Raw genomic sequence first — 21,773 nt, 5'->3', positions numbered from 1 at the left:
TGAACAGCATTCAGATTCAGGACCCTGACAGGCACCTCTGAATGTAAGTTTGGAATGCAGAACCAGTTTACAAACTCTTCTCAGAGGGTTTACCAGATACATGTCATCTCCCAGAAATATCTCTGTTGTTTAATGGGAAATAGCATCCATAACCTCAGTCTGCCTCACAGTACTAAAAAGTCACCTATTGCTCTTGTGTTTCTAGAAATAGCCTTTCATTTAACAGGAAACAGAAGAAGTTTTTTAAGACATATCTCTAATTAGCAAGTCCTTGGTGAGCTATCTGGAAATATCCTCAGTAATCAACTGGAGAAAATATCTGCAATATGACAGGAACGATAATAGCAAGGCTCCTATGAAAGGGCAGTAAGAAGAAAGAGTAGGAATTCATTTCTCAGGAAGGGAAAATTCTGTAGATGCTTCATGTGCATTTGTCAACCAAAACCTGAGAAATTAAACCAAGCTAGGACTTCTAAAACCACATTTAAAACCACTTTAAAATACGGCAAAGAAATGTCATCCCACATTGTAGCAAAATTTAATCATTTTAAGGACGAATGTAAAAACTGTGTATGGAATTTGCTCAGGGAGTATCATCTCTCTGAGTATGATTTATTTGAACAATCGGATTTACATCTTTTTGTTGTTGTTGTTGGATATTGACATTGAACATAAGCTAGAGTAGTTGTATCACTGCTGGAAAGTGATTTTCAGGTTAATTCAGCAAGAAATTTATACCAGGCACTGCAGTACAGGTTTCTAATTTGTCTCAGTGTTGACAGACTTACTTCCAGCGAAGTCAGAATACTTGCTCTCTTTCCATTCTTCCAAAGGCATAATCATACAAGCTTCCAGTTAGAAGAGATTGGATTCCTGCAGAATTCACGTATGTGAATAACCGCATGTTTCGTATTAATGAAAATACAGTAAGCTATCTCAAGTTGCTTTTAAGTTTATTCACTATGAAATCACCAGGGATAAAAATACCAGAGAATAAATACTCAAACGGAAGCAATTTTCAGGCTGGGAACAAAAATTAATACCCACTTACAAACTTTTAAAAATTTTATTTATTTATTTTTGTCCAAGAAAATGTTTCAGAAATTATTGGACTAAAAATATAAGTAAAAATTGGTAACGTGAAATTCATGAGTAAGATGACGATAGTAAATCAATTTGCATAAGCAGTACAACTGAACAAATACTTGGTTCCTAAAGATGTTTCTGTTTAAAGCATTCAGGAAGCTTTTACAAAAGCCAGGTTGAAGAGACTGTAGAAATTATTATCATATTTTTTGAGTATAAAATGAACTGTCAAGGAACTGCTCACATTATTTCCAGTTATGCATTTCTCAGACACAAACAGAAATTCTCTGCATGTCACTCTGTTCATCATGAATTCTCCCAGATGAAGGCAGAATTAGCTTTGGCCTTTTATAGACAGTTAAGAGCTGCACCTGCTTCACTTTGATTTAGGTAACAAACAAAAACAAATTATCTACTTTTTTCCCCAACAGTGTTCAACAGCCTATTTTTAAAGCACAGTTTGAACAACGAGTAAAAAGCCAAGGATGCTTTTCATTTCTGGATTTCCTTTTTTGGAATTTGTTTTGTGAGGTGAGGTACCTTCTACTGTGAAGAAACAGCAGTGAGCTTACGTCTGTTATTGAATTTTTTTAAAAAAAAAAAAAAAGGAACTAGTCCACATCAGCGATTCTCAGCTAAATTTCATTCATTTGAAAATGCAGGCTGTTATCACCAGCCAGCATTCTCAGTTTACTAATTTATATCAGATACACAATTCAATCATGTTTTCTGAAGATCTTTCTTGAATCTCTTGTGCAGTATTATTCCCGTGTAACAAATTGCTAACCAAAGCTGACAAAATATAATTTGTTACATTTGGTGAGCATGGAGAAAAAACTGAAACTACCAAAGTCAAGATCATGGCAGATGTAAAATTTTTTTGTATCCAAATCACTGTACCAAATTAGTACACTTTTATCCTCGTAAGAAAAAAGCAAGTGCATTATTTCTTAGAGGACGGGTTCTAATTTCAGATAACAGTAGCAATAACAATTCATTTTGATTTGACATTGTCTTGAAGAAGGCTCTGAACATACCTAAGGCATCAGATCTACTCTTCAGTGTACAAACCAGCATGGGAGGAAGCAAAGACTGAAGGACATTCTCAGTAACTGAGTAAGGAGTCCTGAATGTTGCTCTTTGTCCTCTGCTGCAGTTCAGACATCTGGCATACCTCAAGCAAAACTGCTTTGCTACACAGACTAATCCCTTCCATTGCCTCTTCAGTTGCTCAGTGTTTATGGAAGATCATAATGCTCCCTCACGCTGCTTTCATTAGACTTCAGCAGTTTCTTAACTTTTCCTTTCACTGTTAAGAGTGGCCAGATTAATGGGCCAGATTCTGAACACCACTAAGTAAAAGTGTTTTTGACAACAGTAAATTTAGTCAACTGAAAAACTGCAGAATTTGTGTGAATTGCTTTGCAGACAAGATTTCTCAAAGAAATTAGAGTGCTGGACCACCATCAATGCCTAGAAAAAGCATGGACATTTTAGGGGTTTGTGTTAACATAGAATATTCTCTTGCCTTTGTGGGCAAGTACCAGATTTCAAAACCTACCCACTCATGCACACCTGATCCTGCAGGAAAACAGCTGTTCAGGCCATATTCAAGGTTTTGAAGGAGTTGAAGGAGCTGGAGGCCAGTGGGATAGAACTTGCAGAATCTGTGTCAGTTTTAAACAGCTATATGTCATTCTGTCAAAAGAGTAATGCAACATAACAGCAGCCAGTCTGTCTACACGTGCTTCACTTCAGCAAGCATGGACACAATTTATTTGGGCTAATTGGCCCAAGACAAAGGGTTTTTCCCTAACACGTTCCACAAAGACACTACAGATACATTCACAGGAGACATGGAAGATCAATCCACCAAAATTCAAATTAAGCTAGTTCTCAGAAAAGGAAATGATACAATAGGCAATTCAGATGAAAAGGATCCATGGGCTGAGAAAGAAAGGGAAATACAGATTCATACTACCCAAGGATTAGAGGGTGAAACGAAGGAAGCTGCATAGCATTAATTTCCATCCTGCTGGTGGCTGGGGCAAATCATTGGAACATAAATAATTCTCAGAAAATCTAAAGTTTCAAACCTCAACACAACACCCTGTTCTTGGTTTTTCTCCAAGCAGAGAAAAAATATCTAATTTTCTTTACTCCTGGGCATCATAAGCATGCTATAAGATGATACGAGCAAAATGTTTGATTTGCTTCCTACAACAGGGAGTGAGTTGAGCCTGAGTACCTTCCGCCAGTGTTTAGGGGGCTGTATTGTTTTAAACCATTTTTTTGAAAATGCGTTCTAGCCAGCATTTCAAATATGTCTCATGCTCAGTGTAAAAGAGCCTCTCCTGTGTTAACTCAAAGAACTCTGAATCCCAGACACAACACAAAACTCAGCAGCTCGTAAATTTGTCAGTGGATGAATTTAGCTTAAGAAAAATAAGCTGCATGAATTATAGGTGTGGCAAGGAGCACCACCTATATTCTTAAAGCTGCTTTGACTCTTTCCAGTTGTTTGTAATTTGTTACAACTTTGCCAAATTTTAACTTTCAGTTCAGATTTATTTCCTACTTTTAGTTAGAAACCTTCCATACAGATACCTGCTATTTGAACTATTTGGGGAATTTTCAGTCAAAACAGCTGAGCAATTTCTAAGAGCAAATGAGCAGGGAGGGACAGGAAAGAAGCAGCTTTTTCCATCCACAATGATAAACGTCTTTGTTCTTTAAGATGCTGAAGTGCCCCCAGGCTTTGGTGCATGATGTCCCTCTCCTAACTGCAAGACCCACCAGAACTTTAAATAGGAAACAGAAATGAAAACTGCAATAAATATTCACTAAATAGTAAATATTTCCCAAATATCTACCTAAAATACACTGGCAGCTCTCTGGAGCAGGGGACCAGTAAAGTCAGGGGCCTGTTCCATCACTTTTACCAGGAACAGAGAAGCCAGAGTCATCAGGCATCTCCCTGGGTACAGGGACAGGCTGAGGCTAGGTTGTGGGCCCGCAGGTGGGCTCAGTTCTGCAGGGCTTGTGGTCAGGTATATTATGGCTGTGGTGAGTTGGAGCCCAGACTTGCTGCAGCCTCACTAGGCAAACCTGACGGTCCTGGGGCTGATACTGTTAAGGGTCAGGGAACCCTAGGGACAAGTAAGTCCTTCAGTGCCTCCAGAGCCTTGACAAACAAAGAGAAAAAGAAGATGGCCTCTTCTGCTTTCCAAGTCTACCAGGGAATCATAAAATCATCGAATCAAAAGGGTTGGAAGGGTCCTCTGGAGATCCCTAATCCCCCTACTGAAGCAGATTCCCTAGAGTAGGTTGCACAGTAAACTGTCTGGACAGATTTTTAAAGGACAGTCCACAACCTCTCTGAGCAGCTTGTTCCAGTGCTCTGTCATCCCCAAAGTAAAGAAGTCCTTTCTCATGTTCAGAATGGGGGAGATATGACAAGGAAGAGAAGAATCAAAATGAAAAAGATGTATAATGATGAGAAGGATGAAACTGGAAAGAATAACTATGAGAAACAAGAATGGAGTCAGCGTAGAAGAAATGGAACAATGAGACAAAGACAATGCAAGACTGACAAACAACAAATTGGGCAGGCTATGTTGTAGTAGGAAGTGTTTGGCTCAGTTAGTTTATATTTCTCCGCAAAAAAAAAAAAAAAAAAAAAAAAAAGAAAAGAAAAAAAAGGATGGAAATCCAAAGCTGTTGAACATAAATGCATTTCAGCATTCAATAATTAGATGTAAAGTTCACACCTAAAGAACTACTGCACAAATGTAATAATAGCCTAGTGCTTTAATCAGGTACTCCAAATTAGTGAGAGCAGCATAACTCTACCTAGTGAATGCAAAAAACTATCTTGACAGTAACCAATGGTGATCTGAACATGTTACCATGTAAAGAGGTTTCTAGTTGTTTCAATGCCCACTTTCAATAAAACTTTTAGAATACATTTTTTAGAATATATGTAGCATTACAAAAATCAAGCAAGCTGTTTTGGTTAAGTTGGCATAGTGATATGAAAGTATTTGGGTTTTAATATAACTAGTGGCAAAACTGACTTTAAAATACCTGATGTTAGTGTAGCAGGCTGAGACAGTCAGTTTAGGTGGTCCTGGATTCTTTCCAAGCCATCTGCTCATCACTAGTTGAATAAGCCCAACTTGGGATTCAAATAAGGCCTTTGTCTGTGCTACCAATATACTTTATCAGTGCACACGTTTTCCAGATTACATCAATTTAAAAATGCCATTCTATCAAAGTTGTACTGATAAGTTTATTATTAATATCTGAGGTGTGGCAGTAATGGAAACGTGGCTCTGAAACTGAATGACCAGAGGAAGGAAAGAAGACTACAACAGAATTCTGGGGTTTTTGTATATGATCCAAAGGCTGTAGCAGCAAAGAACTTAAGACAAAAAAAAAAAACAACAACCAAATATTAGAATAAAATATGCAATGAGTTCTTCAGAAATTGCTAGATAATAAGTGCAGGTCAATTTGTGACTGTTACAAGCTCTGAAACTGCAGTCAGCATTAGTGCTTTATATTGGATTTTTTCTTTTAAATTCTTACTGTGACTGTGTGGAGCTAAAATCCAGGAAGATTCTAAAGTATTTTGAAGTAACTCACTTTCATGTGAAACACCGTCACTCTTCGTGAAAAAAAAAAAAAAAACAAAAAAAAACCCAAGTAGACTTCCATAATAGGAAAATTCTTTAGTTTAATTAAGAGAAGGAAGTGAGTAATAATTTTTTCCAATTGAAAATATGTAAGCCATTTAGGTAGGCTAAATGCAATGAGCAGAACTGAAATTCGTAAAGGCAAACAAGGATTAAATACTGTGCTGTTACAAAACATTCCTCGGATACCTTGAAAGCCACAAGAGACAGATTGTCAGTTTTCTATCTCCTCTGACTGGGCAAAGTCAGCGATGTAACTTGTTCCTTCCCCATCAACCTAGAAAGATCTGATGGCACACCCACTTTTTTCAGCTATGAAAGACAGTGGCTTGGTTCTCACTTTAGTTGCTAACATTTTTTCCTTCGGCATGCATGTTTTTGTGGATGCCTCCTCTGCAACATTGTCAATGACCCACTCTGGTAATGTGCTTCACGATTTCAGCTTTATCATAGTTTTCTGCTACTTACTCATTCTATTTGCCATAAAAGGATTTCTCATTTCTCAGCTCTAAAGCTCTTGCAAATAGATTTAGATGGGGCACTGAGGGATGTAGTCTACTTATCAAAATGGTGATGAGTAACTGGACTAGTTGATCATAGAGGTCTTTTCCAACCTTAACAATTCTGTGATCAGATTATCAAGATTACTTACGATTTACAAAGTAAGATTACTTATTGCTTATGATTCTAATATGAAATAAAGGCCACTATTGTCTCTGCTGGCTCTGCCTCTTGACTGTTACTCATACCATTCCTACAAATCACAGAGTAAATTATTCAGAAAGTCTTACAAAGAGTTCCACTATTTCTACTTCTGCTTTCATGATAGAACTAATTTCTGGTTATAGATAATGACAGGAGAAAAGCAAGCATTGTGTTGGTGTTAGAAAGTAGGTCCTAAGGTGTGATGCTAAACATAAGCAAATCCATAGGCAGAACGAGATTTTTAAATAAAGAAAGAGAATATTAACCTTAAAGCTCACTATGTCATTGTGATAGATTCCTGTATTCTGAATGTCTCACTGAGTACAAATGAACTGAAACACTTGTATGAAGTATCTGAGAGGTCCACATTTCAGTATCTGTTAATAAAACTCTCTTACAGTGACTTTTTCATAAACGGAAAATCAAAATCACATATATTTCTGCACACACATGTGCATTCATGCCTGTGACTTAGTCACAAAAATAAGATATATCCACAAACATATACAAATGTGTGGATTATGTATAAATTGCAGACATCCGTTATATTTTTGGTTGGATGCTTTTACGCTTGTGATAGCAAAAACATTTCTTCAAGCTATGCTAGTAGGCACCATGTCAAAACCAAATAAAGAGCCAATTTAGTTAGACTCTATGAGCTGGAGTGCACAGAAGCTTCCCCATTTTCCTACACAGGTGAATTTCGTGGAACTACTCTCCCCCTGCATCCTGTCACTCCTTATTAGTTATGATATTGAGGACTCCAGCTCTTAAATGATTGTCATTTTATCCCAGGACATTATGGAAACCTGGCAGCAAGCCTGGATGGCTGCACCAAAAAACACTCCATTCTGTTTTAGAAAATCAATGTTATTTTAGCACAACTATGTCATGGGGCTTTTTTCACATCTTTCTAAATCCTACACTGTTTATAGCAGCCTCTTTGTTGTACACGTTGTTGAGTTTTTACCTTGTTTTGGCAGAAGTATACAGAGAAGATGCTGTTCAGTGTTTGTGTATTTTTCAGTATGCCTGCTTCCTTCCCACAGATACAAAGTAGCCCTGTTTACAGCAAAGCATTTCTGGTGGACCAAATGATTGCTCTAAGGGATTCAGCTGTTGGCTGTAGGTATATACTATATAATATTTGAAATATTATTTCTATATACAGACTAAGCTTTTGGGAGAATTTATTATCAATATCTAAATAAAGTGTATTTGAAAATTTAAATAGGTTGCTTTAAAATCTAAGTTTTAGGAAAATACATAAAGCCATTCAAGTATTTTAATTATCAGTTCAAAATCCGGTCCTGAAGAAAAATTCAAACTTTTCATTTCTTCTTCAATAAACATGAGTAGTCAAGCCAAACAAAGGCTGAATATGAAGGTCTGCTTCAGCACGTGGACACTATTATTCAGCAAAGTACTTAACAGGCTACCTTTAAGGGACACTTAAAGCTAGCCTGGTGCTCACACCTCAACATTAAAATAAGTAAATAAAAAAATAAGTAGATAAATCTTTGCTTTCTGAGTAATGTCTAATGCAACAGAGCAGTCAATCTAGCTGACTTTAATTCATGCTAAAATTGTAACCTATTCAGAAGAGAGGAATGCCATCCTTTATAAATCTATGAAGTACTTGAAACATCGTTAGCTCTCTTAAAATAAACATTATCATAATTACAAACAACCACAGCGTTTATTTTACCTTCATCTAATCCAAATACACTTACTTTTTTCTTCCCCTTCCAGGATTCAGAAAATCTATATAATTGTTTCTCTCTCCTCTATTTACGCTCCTTTTAAAATTGAAACATAAGTATTAACAGGGCTTTTCTTGAAATGTTCCTTTTGAAGAGATGATGAAGCACACAAAACAAAGTGTTCTGATGCTGATGAAAGTCTGGTTTTATTCCCTAGTGAATTTCCAGGCTTCATATAGAGTGTAAATTTTTGATGTACGTTTCCTTGGGCTTCTATAATCCCCTAGAAGGAAGATCTCACCCCTAAAACAAACCTTGTGCAATACTGTTACCAGCCACATACTTCAGCAGTAAAATGTAACAGTAGTAGCAGGTTGTATATTAAAGTGCCCTATTATCAAAAAGTTTTTGATAATAGGAGAAGTCTTTAATTTTAATTCTAGCATCACAGATTTAAAATCAAGCTAATTACTAGATCATCAGCTGCTACTGCAAGACTAGCTGGAGTACTCCAGAACTCTGCATACAGTAAAACAGAGCTGATGGCCACAATTTCCTAGATTAATAGTGTACAGGAAAGCAATGATTTACTTCCATGCATGAAAAAGACAGGGTTTTGTTTGTTTGTTCTGAATTTATATATAAAGCCACGAGGGAAGCATGTGGTCATTATTTTTTAAGGGACGGTATTTGTTTTCTCATTATTAGATAAGTTGTTGGACAGTAAAAAGCAGCTCTGCAAAAGGGAAATTAAAGAAATCTGGAGAAAAGACAGCCCTGCCTAGGAAAGGTTGCTGAAAACATTTGTTTTCAATCTTATTCCAGTCATGTTATGTTTAGCTTTTTAAGTGTGATCACTATAGCTGTGTATGTTCCTGCCTTCTGTTCAAAGATATAATTACTTTTTGCACATTGTTCACACTCATGTTTATTTTGAATAGCTTTTTTCTCGTGTATGAAGAAATTGGCAGAAATATTACAGATCAGAAAGGAAATCTCTTTACTTGAGATTTCCTGAAATTTTAGTCTGTGTTCCTCACAAATTATCAACAATGTGAAGTACATGTTAACACTTCCATTCTGAGATGGTGCTCACTGCTTCCAAGCATAAACTTAAGACGTGCACTGCAGCAGAATTCATATTACATTTTTCTTGATCTCCCTGAACAGAAACTCCTTTCATATATTGACTTTATTACTCTAAAATGCTTTTCTTGTTCAAAGACAGATGTGCCTTCCTTATAGCAAAGCGTAATAATCAAATTAGCTTATTTTAATTTTAGGTACCTTGACAAAGTGAACCAACAAATGGAAAAATAAAGAAAAACTTTGGTAACTTTAAACGTACCTCTAATCTATTGAAGATATTATCACCATTATTAACTTTTAGGTAGTTCTGAGGTTCAAGTGTTAAAGCGGGAAAGATCAAAGAAACTGAAAAATAATTGATTGTTTTCAAAATATCTTGTTTAAAGATGTAGGGAGAAAAATATATTCTGTGTCTTTAAAATAAAAGAAAAACATTTCCAGATTTTTATCTGGGTTTTTCTACAGTTTTAGCCAAGCACCAATGAAAAACAAAACAAAACAAACAAAACCAACAACAACCAAAAAACTCATCCCCAAAACCCTCTATAGTTATGCATATGTAATGCTTGAAGAATCAAAAAGAAATCATATTAAGTACTCAGCATATCATAAGGAAAGAGATAAACATTTTCCTGATGAATTTCTTCTGTCTCTTCTCTATTGGTATTTTGCTGTTGTCTTTCCTTCAATTAATATATTAACTTCGACTGTAACCCTTTGGAAGAAGTTGTAATTTTAGCTCAGTGTTGAAGTTTGTGGAATGATTTGTAGTCCTGTTGTGATTATGAAGTATTAGGCAAACTGAGTTTTCTGAAATCTGGTCTGGATATTCTTTGGACAATTCCTTCAGAGATTTCTGAAATTCTGTGTTTTAATCAATGACAGTTACTTAGTTCAAGTTTGGTTATTTCTGCTGCTGACATAACCAGTAGGAGGCGGATAGATAAAAATGATGTAGACAGTAAAAATAACAAAGCTAACATGACTTCATGAACTCTTCTTGAGGTTTTTTTTAATGTTTTAGTTCTCTGCATTTTCATTTTTTAATCACCGTGTTTGTAATTACTGGTAAGAAGGAACCAAGGCACTGTTCGCATACACTTTATAGATACATCTGGTATTTTCTTATCAGGACTTTTTACTTGTGTTCTAGTTCTTGTGCATCTATATTTTTATCCCCTCCAGCTGACTTCCAACAAAATCAAAGGTTAAAAGCAGAAATCAGCTGGTACTGAAGGCTGATATCCTTTTTATCCTGGTACTCAAGCTATACCCTTGTTTCTTCACTACATTTTCCAGTGCTTTATGAAAGCTCTCTTACAATGACTCAGACAATAAGCTTCCTGTTTTCCCCTTGGGAAGCTATTCAATAATCTAATAAATACTTGCAATTAAGTAATGTTTTCCTTGTAAACAGTCTGAATTTGTTTTGCTGTACTTCATCAAGTAGCACTGGTTACCTGCCCTATCAATGTAGATATGAAAATAACTGTGTACAATAGTCACTATTAGATTTTGCCACTTTCCCTATTTAAAAATATTTCACTGAGGCTATTCTACATGTTCCCACATTATTCTGATACAAATATTTAGCTTTAAGTTTCTCCTAATGAAAGACAAAGAATTTAATTCTGCACCCCACTAACTTTGTAAAAACAATAGGAAGCAATCTGTTATGTGGCAGAATGAGGAATTAGATCTGACCAACTACTTCTACAGTTTCCCATGGGAATGTAAGGAGGACAACTGCTTATCACACTTAATTCTTTGTGGCCAGCCTTTCCTAGCCCTCAAATTAAGGACACAAGCTATTCTGGGAATGGGGCTTTTCACCAGTCTGCTGTTTTTATAGATGAAGTCCTCAAGTGCTCCAGAAGATAACTTTCAGACAGTTCAAGGAATTACTGTCCTCAACTCTTCAGTGTTGCTCTCCTGTGAAACTTGTTGTAACTGACCTTTCCACCAGTTTTGATGCATCATTTACATAAAGCTCTGCTATTTGACAATACATCTGATTACACTGAACATCAAATCAATGTGGTTTTACAAGTAAACAAGATTTTTCCACACAGTGGACTCAAATTCTCTCTCAACATTATTTGGGAACAAGTAACTTGTCTTATGAAAGCTGCAACCTAGGATTAAATGTGGCACGATGAAAGGATTAATGCTTTTGAGCATCCAGGCTTGTTAGATCTACTAAAACATGCAGTTTCCCTTCAAATTAATCGAAAGGTTATTCTTTGATTTTTAATTTTTATTTTCTGTATAATCATTAAGAATATTAATTAGCTTTGTCTAAATATTTATTGTGCTATTTGTATAATAGGCATTTTTATCCTTCCCCAGAGCAAATGTGCAACTGCTTGAAGCCCAGGATGAATGCATATTGAAGCCTAATCTTGTGAAATGTAGTCTTCAGTCCTACCTGAGAGCTAGTCCAGCTTTAAGGAAGCTAACCAAGTATCTTACTAATACAGTGAGACAATTAATAGAAATCTCTTTTTTAAAAAAAAGATGCTCTTCCATTGTCCCATTTTGCCCAGCATACTTGCAAACAAAAGAGCATCAAGACCATGCATTTCAATTCAGTATGCAATCATCTTACACATTTAGCAATCCTGTTTCATCTGCCCATTACCTAGAAATTAATTAAAAGCAGATGTTGTCCAAACACTTTATACTGGGAGAAGACATTATTTTTTTTTCCCCCACAATTCCCATCCTTTAAGGACAGCTCAGCCTTCATAGTCCCATGCAAAGAAGCAAGTCATTTTTCCTCCTGTGTACAAGTAGGGTATCTGAGAGTTTGCATGAGTTTGGCGGAGCAGAGCTAAACTTAGAAGGGAGGGTCACTAGTTTGCTCTTTTAGAAGGCATATTCTAAAAGTGGAGTGCTTGTCTTAGCTGACTATTCAAAAGCTTTGCTACTCATAGCCAGAAACAGAATGTGGGAACAGTGATGATAAATTTCTGCACTAGGTCAGTTGTACAAGGCACAGAATTACGTTACACTGTAGCTCTTAGTATAGAGAGGGGATAAAAAATTCTTTCTACTGACTGTTTCAGCTTAATGAAAGCTGCAAAAGCAAAGTTTTTGAAAAGTCTACATTCAAAGCTTGTTTTCAAGCCCAGCTAGAAACACAGCATGTGCTCCTGCAAAGGAAGGCATACCTCAAGTATGTGCCTATGATCTATGAGAAAATAGATGAAGCTATCCTGACTGCATGTACATTTATAAAGACAGAAATTAGCTCATTAAAATAATGTGCCAGAATTGTTTGTACACGCAGCTTCAAAATTTGGCAAGTATTGTCTCACATAGAAATCCTAGGTAGGAGAATAATTGACTGTAGGAAGGAGAAAGAAAACAGAGAAGGGTAAATATTTCTTATGGCACAACAACAAAATACTTGGTTGCAGGCCTGAGCCATTGACTGGCCTGAACTTTATTTAAACAAACAACTATGCCAGCTGAATGCTGGCCAAGTGGCATCCTTTCTGCAGCCTGATACATACCCCAATGAACAGGTTTTTGGTGCCAGATACCAGAAAGCCAATGCTTTTAACACTACCACCCCATAATTTATAGCATCTTGGTTTGCACTACTGCAGTTAAGGGTCTGTTAATGTTTGTCTTCTGAATTCTAATTCTCAAGGGTTTATAATTTGGCCATTAACTTCCTCTCAGTATCAAAACCTCGGCACACACAATGGCAAGCCAAGAACAGATTTAAGGTAATTTTTTTTTTAGGAAGAATGCTAGTTGGTTTCCAAAATATGAGAAAGGAAGGAAAGAAGGCAGGAAAGAATGACTAGTTAAAATAGTTAAAAGTTATAATTTTCTTCTGCATTCATTGACTAGAAATGGCTTGTATTTTAAAACAGGAATTGTTGCTGAGAGGTGATATAATTTTTTCTTCCTTCAAGGCTGTTTTTAAGATGAAATCTTTTGCAGGAACCTAACCTTTCCAACCATTCTTGAATTGTTATTGTCAAAGAAAATAAAAAAATTCATGCTCTCAAAATACCCACAGGTGCATGTGGTTGCAGGAGTTGCATTAGTGAAGTCCATAACTAAATCTTCAAAAATGCAATTAGTGAGAACAAGAAAGAAAAATACATATTATGAGCATTTTCTGTTACTTTACAGCACACATTATTAAACAATTTTTACATCTGAGCAAAATTCATTTGATTCTCTTTGTGGCTGAATTAAACAAAGGAGTTTCATCATCAAAAGCACATCTCCCCAACTCCAAGGAGATCACGTTTTTCTCCATTTAAATCAAGCTACAAAGCAAAGATCTAGTATCTGTGAAAACCCAGAAATTCTGTGGAGCCCCCTACAACCCATTTTAGGTCTTTTGTGGCTCACTGTACTCACAGGAATGCCAATGTGAAGTGAAAAATGAAAATCCTAAGCTAAAATCAGCACCAAAGCCTTTCTGTTACAGTTATGTTTTTCACTTGAGCATAAGTAAAAGGACTAATTTTGGCTTCTATAAATTGTTTTCTTGCTTATTGGTGTTCATTCGCCACATCTATTAGAAAGATGTGTGTTCAGAATGATTCTCAGTATTTTTAAGAATTAAGTCCATAATCCTGAAAACTGAAATTCAAGTTGTCATTTGAAATAAAGACACACTATTCAGTTCCTTTATACTTCTACCATATTAACCTACAAGAGTACCTGCTATAAGATGCATATATCTAGTAAACCTGCAGTTACATAAATATGTACAAGTACTATGTTGTAAAGACCAAGTATTTAAAGATGTCCTATATAAGGTAACAGCTTATTAGTCTCTAATTGAAGGTTTACATTTCTGAACATTAACAAATGAGCACTGTAGTTTGCATTTTCTGGCACTGCCCGTTAAGCAGCTCTCAAGACACAGGTCAGGCTAGTCGAGCTAATTAATGTTTAAAGTGTAGGTATAAAAGAACAAGTCTCACAAAAAGTCAGGCATTAAAACTACCAAATTTGGGAGAATTTCATGCCAAGAGCTGGTTATGACTTTATGTTCAGATAAAAATTGAGTAGTCATTAGAAAACTGGAAGCAATTTGCTCTATTTACATTCTATTGATACATGCTATCTAGGGCTTAGTAAAAAACACTACTCACAGATGAAACACGCTGAAAATATTTCTATTTCATACGCACTATGTATAAACACTTCTTAATCTGATAGGTTGAATGAATTAAACCCCCTTTCAGCATTACATTCAGCAAACTGCCAGTTGTGGAATCATTGACCATGTTGCTCTGGTACTTTACTGTGCATCTCTGTCCTAATTTGCTCTGGGCTGCACAGACAGGCATTAGTGAGAGCAAGAAAAGTGCAAGAACAAACCCAGTCGGACTGACATTCTTTGACCATGGAAGTCAACACCAGATAACAACATTACCACTAGCTCACCATGAAGATCCCAGGGGATTCAAAAGGAAACACTGCATGCCCATAAGAGCTATATGAGACAGATTCAGCACTTAACAGGCAATACTGAGAAGAAGCATCTTTCAGTGGCTGATAATAGTGAACAGATAAGGACATAGCTTAAGCCAGAAATTTTCCTTGAACAGGTAGAACATAACTCCATTTGTAAGGTAGTATGGAATATATTGTGGAGTCCACGAACAGTGGACCATAATTTTAGCTTCACATCAACCATACAATTCTGATTTAAGATGTGTAAAGTAACATATGTATAATGTCAGACTGAACACATGAATAGAAAAAGACTCAAAACGTGGCTTTGGATTTAGATGGTAAAGTAACGTATTCTTCATAAGACAAACCACAGGTTTTGACACAATATCTTTCTCAGAGTGCCTTTCAGGGCAGCAGTCACTCTGGTTACATTAAATTACTCATAAGTGAAGGTCCAGATGTGTGTTTATCATCTTTATATAAAACCAGACTTCCTTGAAAATAAAAAGGTAGCCTTGCAGTTAGCTATTTTTTTTTCTGACCAAACATCAGTAGTAATGGTTTAAATAGGTCTTAAAGAAAAAAAAAGCAAAACAAAACACGCAATAAACCAATGTACTCAAGTTTTTGATTATGACATTTTATGTTTGGAAGGTACATTTGCATTCTTTTCAAACTACCACTTTTCTAAAGGCCATAAAAACATCACTGACATTTATGGAAGATGACTGGATAGCAAAGAAACTGTATTAGATGTCCACAAAATGCAAAGAATACAAAACACAGTCTTAGATGGCTGGTGTGCTCTGGTGCAATTCTAGAAGCAACTTTGCTGGACAGCAGACATCAAAAATGATGCCCAATGTTCGGTTTTAGGATAACTGCGTTGCAAAAAGAATTGTTTCTGTTTACAGCAAGAACCACACAGAAGCTCCTGGCAAACGTGAGAGGCTCCCTTCATAGCATTCGCTGCTCATAGACGGAGCTCATCCTGTTTGCAGACACTCCTAACTAAGGGCCAGAAGTACTTTGAGCTTTACAGCCTACTTTGCTGGGCTAAGTACCAAAGTTTGACCTTTTACATTCAAGACATTTTTAAAGGAATTCTTGAAATATATTTCTTAAATAACAGAGATAATGAGTATACTTATACAGAGCATACGGTATTTCTTTAATCATTAGCATTTATCCATCATTGCACTGATGCCATGGCATGGTTTGTACTTAACAGGTCTGTCCAAACTTTATTTTAAATCAGCTTGCTTTTATATTCTCCTCACATCTCTAATCTGTTTGACTAAGAAGCACGTACAGTGCACTCATTTTTTATTACAAGAAACATATTTTCAGTTGAAATAAAGCAATGGATCAGTCCAGGTTGGGATGATGATTCTGACAAACATACTGAGAAAACACTGCATGTAAACTATCCAAATGTACATCCACATCATACAGTGTTTTTTTCAGAGATCATTCTTAATATAAAAGTTGGACTCTAAAACCAATGATTTTCCCTCAGTGTTTAATTTCCTAAGAGCAGTACAAATCCTGATTAGAACTGTACACAGCTGGTACTCCTGCATCTAAAGCTATGTGAAATTAATGACACCCACGTGGCTGATCTTCAGTAAAGGCAACGTACAGTGTAAAATAATTCAACGAAGCTGTAGGAAGGCAAGGTGCCATGTGGTTGGACATACACATTATAGTTCTTGGCACTAGAGCTAAGGGAGTGGTTATTTCATTCTTATGTATTTTATCCTGCTGGGAGATAAATAGAAAGCTTCAGCATACAAGAATAATAAATCTATTGGTGGCAATAAATCTGATATTTTACAGGAGTTACAGTTCTGTTCTTAGTTTGAACAAGAGCTCTCTGGAGGTCTTGCATTCAGTGGAGATCTGCCAACTAATATGAATCATTAACCCATATGGCTTCCAGGCTATTTTCATTTATGTTTGTATAAAATTCTGTGGCCAGCTAGAGTATGAGATACTAGTGAACACCTCCAGGATATAAAATGAAGAAATCTGCAAAAGTGAGTCATAGCTGAGCGTACTCTTTCCTCTATACAATTTGTTCATCTGCTCTAACACTCCGACCAGAAATGACCAAATTTCAGAAAGAGCCAACATTTCAGAACGCAAGCTAGTAAAATTGTCAGACTTCTTTCAAAGTCGTTTCAGTCATAAAACCTTCCTAGAGTGACACGTATTTTTAAAATCCTTAAGTGAGATCTTAAAAATGTCTGATGAGGAGGCTCAGTATAACACAGCATTCCTAACCACAGAGCAGAGCTGGACACTCTACTTTGCTGTACAGCTTCAGCTCCCAGCTTTGTTCTGTCTCAGCAGAGGTGTGCTGGCTCATTGAGCATACGTGGATAGAACAGTAACATCTAGTGCAACAAGCACTACTGTGTATATTTAATTATACCACTGTGTATATTCGTGTCTCATCAGAAGCAGTGTCAGTACAGCATCCAACTAAGTACAGAGGATCTGTGTAGTCACTTACCCAAACAACTATTTTTGTCGTAGGAATTTTCTATTTAAAAAAAAAAAAAAAAAAAAAGAAAAAAGATTTGGAATCATAACACTGACTTATATAGTGTTGAAGATGTTTAGACTGGGAGTGCTGGGTGTGCAATAAGGTAGTCACACAGTTTTTTGTTCTGCACAAGTTCAATACATTTAGCCCCCAGTTTGCTTTGTGCCTTTTTTACATAATGTGGTGATTTCTCATGTTCTTATATAGGTTAGGTTTTTTTGCTTTTTATTTTGTGCGTGTGATATTTAAGGTCAAGTCAACAAAATTGCATTGCATCTCTAATTGGCATGACTGGGACAGACAATTTGCCATGGCACATCTGTTAACTTTGTGCTGGTGGGAAATAAATCTTAGATGATCATCTAAAACCACTGGTAAATCATGGGAGATAAGAAGAAAGACTGAGAAACTGTTAAACTGGCTGAGATTAAATGAAGCTTTACTCCCCCTTGGACTACATTTTTTCCCTGTTTTTGAAATCTGTACCTACCCTTGAAGAGACTGATTTCTTGGTATTTCTGGGACACCAAAAGACGAAAACATCAGAAACCTGTTCTTATTACAACATGAGCTGTTTTTCATTTCCTTATGAGAGTGTAACCTGGAAAGAGTGGCTCTTTGCCTAAAGCAATATTTTCAGTCAAAGAAATTCATGCAGGGAGAAGAGCTGTTCCTCATACAAACACAGCTACTAAAAGCACAACTCTTTACTGACAGCACACAAAAATCAGTTTAATACGAGGGAACAGAGTCACTTCCCTCTTGGTGAAATAAAGGTGGGAACACTCTACAGATACTGAGTATTCCTCTACTGGTCTTGACACACTTTTACCAAAGCAGGAATTCTTTCTTTTATCACAGGAGACCTAAGGGTACTACATAACATGCAGCTTCTCTGCTAGTGTTTCCCATAATTTGCCTCTTGCATTTCCATTGCTAGTATATATCCATTTGAATTTAGACAGAGTTAAACAATAGCTGAAAGTAAACATTTCTTCATCTCCCTATTTTTTCATTAATGATTTTTTAAGTGCACAAAGTGGATTTCTGGTTATATCTATACATATTTCACTCACATCTTAAGCACAATTCCTGTTTTGCTGTTTACAATTTAAGTGTCCAAGTACCATGGAAATCACACACAAGGAACATTCTCATTGGTAACCTTAAAATTACCACAAATGCATGTCCTGTTGTAATTGCAGGGAAAACAGTTGTGATCTCAGATGCTTCATGTGGTCATTGTTGGCAAAGGGCAACATTTAATGGTAACCATAGCATACTTATTTCAAGTCACTTCACTAAGTATAATGTACTCTGTACAGACATGTTTTGAAGTGAAATCTCAGCTACAAGGTCCTATAGTGTATAATTTAAGTGTATTTTCAGTAAAGACTATTTTTGCCTTTTAAGGAAAGACAATGTTGGTCTGCTTTCACAGTCTTACATTTTGTTTGTGTAATGTAAATTATTACAGTGTTCTTGGCTAATGTTTCAAAACTTTACAGATAAGTAAGAGATACTTTCCATGCTTAAACAATCTAAATTTCTCAAAAATCCTGAATTAAGGATCCTAAGTTTTATAAAATCCAGTATAAAATATTGATTATATAATTTTCTACAGGTGTTTTTTTGTTGTTGTTGTTGTTTTGTTTTGTGTTGGACTTCCATTTTAAATATTCCCGCTAACACACTTATAATGAGTTCAGTTGACCTGTTCTGTTTTCTGGTCTTCAGAGAGTTTGAGCAATTTCTATTTTTCCTCCCTTGAGACACAATAATAATATAAAATTTATGGACTAAATGAATGTCTAATAGATCTTGATGTTTTCTCATATCATATACTAAATCAGGGTTCTTTAAAAGCAACACTTGGACTACACTCTTTAGTGGTAAAAAAACAATTATGTGTACTTCATCGAATTTCAAATTTATTCTCGAAGCTGAGACATTCTGTATCCTCATCCATTTCAATAGATATAGTGCCATTTCAGTGTTCCCATTGTACTGACTTAACACTACTGCATTTGTTAGAAATAATGTATCAGTTTAAGTTCTCCATCAGAGAGGAGAGAATATCCATCTGCAATGCTACTTTGGCAGTTTTAAGGGGCCAAGGGAGGCAGAAACCATTTCATTCTTCAGCAACCAATGAAAATCATATTGTCAGGTCAGTGTTATTGAAACATTCTGAGTCTAAATGGACTGCAAGGATTGCATCAGGAGGAATGGATGTATGATCTCAGCAGTGGACAGATAAAGTTCGTCATATGTACACAATTCTATCAGTTATGTTGTTTTTTTTTTATTTTTTCCAAAGGGAAAACACCACTTATAATTCCTGTCTTGTGTAACAAATTGTTTACTATTTTGATTTTCAAACATGACTCTAAAGACCCAAAATAAATAAATAATAGATACTTTGAAATAATAGAACAGACTGACTTTAAATCATCAGAATATAGAGCACCTATAAAAAAATATTTCATTTAATACTCATCCAAGTCATTTTATGGCAGTACTGGAAATAGACTAAGTGCACTACAAAGACTTGTGGTTTTTCATTCGCTCTTATATCAATAATATAAGGCAATATTAAAAAGTTTAGAACATTTAGAATTAAACGTAGACTAAATTTTTATGGCAGAACTTAATCTGAGTTCAGTAGGATGGAAATTTCCCCTAAAGTAACAATGTTACATCTATAGAGAGTATCACGACATTTGCCCCAACATAAAACTAACAAATTAAAAACTGCAGCACCAACCACAGGTAGAAAGAGGCACAAAGAACATTGTGACTATTCCTGTTTCACCTGGAATGTATCTATGAATACAGACTAGCTTTTCCTAAATTAGATTTTGGGTGGTGTGTAGGGAGATAATACTCATTTTCAAAGACTAACACCAGATTCTTATTTGTTTGCGATTATTTTTATTATTCATGGATGCTTCTATCTAAATGTAGCCCTTCTTGTATATCCTGACATACAATACATATTCTGATGTGTTCTGATGGCATTTTGATTTATAGTTCTTTAGAAGAGGGAACACTTGTTATTGACAAAACCATCACTCTCAGCACCATTTTTCAGTGGAAATCTTTCATCTGATTTTTAGTATGCCTCCAATGATCTAGACTATATTTCATAATGTCTTTTCACCATTTCAAGAAGATCACCAGCAGTGGAGTGAAACGTTCCTTGTGCAGACACTAGTGATCTTTGAAGGTGCAAAGCACCTGCTGTGGTGAAAAGCTTAACTTTACTTTCCACTGACTTCTTTGGAGGAAGGGGGGAAAATGTGAAGCATTCAGCACATCCCCAGGACTAAGCTCTAACTTCTTTTTAACCTTTCACTTTTCTCCTAAGAGCCTTTCATGAGATGATGAAAACAAGGTGAGAGACAGAGTCTAATAATCACATAAAGTTCCATGGAATTTCCTCTGACAACCACAATGTTATACAATCCAGTGACCTAGCCATATTTATGGAATACAGGAAACCTTTACCTCCTTTCCTTTAGGCTTCAAAAATAAACAACCTTACACAAAAATACACAACTGCCACACTGTGTAACACCATTTTAAAGCATCTTACCTTGTGGTGTCTGCAGCCAAAGATGTTAGAGATGAGGAAGAGGAGCCTTCCATTTCCCTTAATGCATCTCCTCATGCACTGTTACCTATAGAACACAGAAGAGCTCTGTATAAATCAAGTGTTATTGGAGTGCTGAATTGTGAGACATCTAGCAGTATACAGTGATTGAATGATCATTTCAGATATTTGTTTAGAAGAAATTTACGAACTAAACCATTCACAACTTTTAAATAACAAGTTTATGCATTATTTAAACAGAAATTAAAGCTATCTGAACCAGTTCTGAAACCAGTCAGAATTTACAAAGCAAAACATATAAAGTGCTCAATTTCAGAGGGAAAATAAGAGATTCTGTAAGTCTTAGTTTTGCAGGGTTGAAATTGTCCGAAGTGATTGCTTCTGGTTTTCAAGCCCTGTTCAGAAGCTTAGAAGGGGGGTATGGGCATTATTTTACTACCACCTGTGAGAATGTAAATATATGAAATATCGTGCATTTGCAATTAAGACGGTCTGAATTTTGAATATCAAACACAGTGTTTTATAAGAAAGAAAGCCGAAATCAGGTTTCATTCCAGAAACATATTTGGTAATATTCTTTGTTAAAATAAAAAAAAAAAAAAAAGAAAAAAAAAAAAAAGAAAAGGAAAAAAAAAAAGTTGTTCACAGACAGTATAAAATGACAACTATTAAGGCAAATCTACTAATTATTTCCATCATGATATTAAATAATTTGAAAAAAAAATCTAAGATTTCAAAGAGGTACAATCTAGGGATGGGATTACAGTTATATTTCTATCATCATTTTTTTCATTGGCCTGTATTGAGACTGCTAGATATTAACTTTAATAGCTGTTTTCATAATAACCATAAGAAAGCCTGTGTCCCTTAGGAAATAGTTGAAAACTGCC

The 21,773-nt window shown here is 35.8% G+C and overlaps 1 long non-coding RNA gene across 1 annotated transcript in view; it reads right to left on the bottom strand.

Annotated features, from left to right (window-relative positions):
- Positions 1-21,329, bottom strand: part of LOC107314924 — a 52,464-nt gene extending 31,135 nt beyond the window's left edge. The window contains exon 1 of the long non-coding RNA XR_001555676.2: positions 20,866-21,329. This is a non-coding gene — a long non-coding RNA (uncharacterized LOC107314924). The remainder of the gene's footprint in view (positions 1-20,865) is intronic.
- Positions 21,330-21,773: the final 444 nt, after the last annotated feature.

This window comes from Coturnix japonica, chromosome 5 (assembly GCF_001577835.2).
Source record: "Coturnix japonica isolate 7356 chromosome 5, Coturnix japonica 2.1, whole genome shotgun sequence".
NCBI classification, from domain to species: domain Eukaryota; kingdom Metazoa; phylum Chordata; class Aves; order Galliformes; family Phasianidae; genus Coturnix; species Coturnix japonica.
The sequence above is the reverse complement of the archived record's forward strand: the minus strand, read 5'-3'. Positions and strand labels throughout refer to the sequence as shown.